General features: G+C 42.2%; 1 long non-coding RNA gene across 1 annotated transcript; it reads right to left on the minus strand.

Moving 5' to 3' along the window:
• Positions 1-316: 316 nt before the first annotated feature.
• Positions 317-1,022, minus strand: LOC133948590 (uncharacterized). Its single transcript, XR_009920072.1, has 3 exons — positions 933-1,022; positions 660-829; positions 317-567 (listed from the first exon to the last, which is right to left on the minus strand). It is a non-coding gene; the product is annotated as an uncharacterized LOC133948590 (long non-coding RNA).
• Between the last annotated feature and the right edge of the window lie 994 nt (positions 1,023-2,016).

Below are 2,016 nucleotides of genomic sequence, written 5' to 3' on the forward strand. Positions count from 1 at the left end.
GGTACTGTATTAAGATATTTGATTTGTCTTTTTATTTTAACATTAAACCTGTATATCTTTAGGTTTTAAGATTGTTGGCAAAACAACATTAAAATAATGTTACATTACATTACATTATATAACATTTAACTGATGCTTTTTTACAAAGCGACTTCCATAAGTTCCATGAGGAAACAAACCCATATCAGCAAGAATCAGGTAAATACATTAGCCTAAAAAATTTAATTGTCACATATATTACATTCACACTATGTACACTTGTCCTTCATCCATGTTCATTCGCGTTTGAACGCTCTCTTTACAACCCTTCTAAAAAACGTCCTCATCCTCTTCAGAGTCTCATCATAGACCTGTGCTTCCTTTACTGAATCATGCACTTCTGGGCTGTCAACTGATTCCTCTACAGTTGAGGCATCAACATCAGTGTCTGCAGCTGCAGCCTCATCACATGGGTCATCTGTGTGTTCAGACCCGTCACTGGAGTGATTTGCTGGATCTTCCTCAGCCAATACATCCGACCTGTCTTCCAAGTCCAAGACCGCCATTTTGACCAGACAATCTATTAAACTTAATAAAACACAAATCATCGGATTAGTCACTGAACAATCAATCTACAACTCATTCCGTTAATACAACTACAACTGACACCTGCTACTTACTATGGGTTTTCCATGTTATCCTTCAGGTGGACCATTGTAAGAAAGGGGTGAGAGAGACCACCCTGTGGCGTGATCCTCCACCTTGCGTCAGTTTGTAGGAGGCATTTGAGGAGACTGACAAACGCTCTCCTGTCCTGGAGAGCGATGGATCTATGGTGAACTGGGTGAAGCTGGATTTAAAACAGAGTAGGTGACAGTTAAACTACTTCCTGTCTCTCAACAACAGAGAAAATTAGTACTAATTCTTTCTTTAGTAATGAAAGGACGACTTACTGTGATCAGGTCATCCAGGCGGCTAATTTGTCCCACCCATCTCTTGGTCTGGGTGCCAGTCCCACGTTCGTACTCAATTGGGATCTACAGGAACAAAACCTGTTGGTCAGATACTAATGTGTTCAGCTTTTTGAAAAAGAGCTATAACTGAACCTGGTTTTAAATACCTTCAGCGACCACCCTGGGTTGCACCAGTGCTTGTCCTTAATGAAGAATTTGCAGGTGTGTCTTCCAGCCTTCAAGAGGTGGTGAGGTGGCTGACCCAGCAAGTCTACAATTCCTTTCATCTGGAGAGAGAATTAAAAGAACTACATCAGCCGACATCCTACATCAAGTCCCCCGTTGGGTTTAGAGAGGTTTTTGTGGCAGAATATACCAATCTTTGCATTTATGTCTGCACATATTTGAATACTTACTCCCTGGTACTCGCAGTCAATCGCAAACGGGTGATTGGCGAGATAGAGGGCAAGCAGCAAACAGCCAAGACCCCACATATCGATCTTCTCTGAGACAGGGAGGCCCAGGCTGACTTCAGGTGCCCTGTGAGTAAAAACAAGAACCAAAAGAGCTCCTGAGTACAAAGTCAAATTCACCATGTGTTGATTGACACAATTTCTGCCTGATCGTTTAGAACGCAATCACACAATTGCACACATGTTCAAGGATGAGGTTGTCACATTGATCCTACCTGTAACCCCTGGGCTGGGTTTTCTTGCCATGCATGTTCTCTGAGGTCTTAAAGGACAAACCAAAATCTATGAGCTTCACCCTGAAGGGCTTACTCATGTGGTTCACTAGCATCACATTGTCTAGTTTGAGGTCTGCATGGACCACCCCAATGCTCTTCAGAGCCTCAAAAGCTGTCAGCAACTGCAGAAACAAAGGAAACAATGTACAATGTTTATTACAGATCTATAAGACACACAGGTATTTTACCACTTGATGATAGATTGATTTTAACCTGATGTGCTATGGGGCGAATCTCATTCAGAGTCAAGGGACACCAATGTTGTTTTATAAGCAGCTGGTACAGGCTCATGTCTAGCTGCTCAAATACCAGACAGGTTTTTCCGTGATCCTTAAA

Source organism: Platichthys flesus, chromosome 23, assembly GCF_949316205.1.
Source record: "Platichthys flesus chromosome 23, fPlaFle2.1, whole genome shotgun sequence".
In the NCBI taxonomy this organism is placed as follows: domain Eukaryota; kingdom Metazoa; phylum Chordata; class Actinopteri; order Pleuronectiformes; family Pleuronectidae; genus Platichthys; species Platichthys flesus.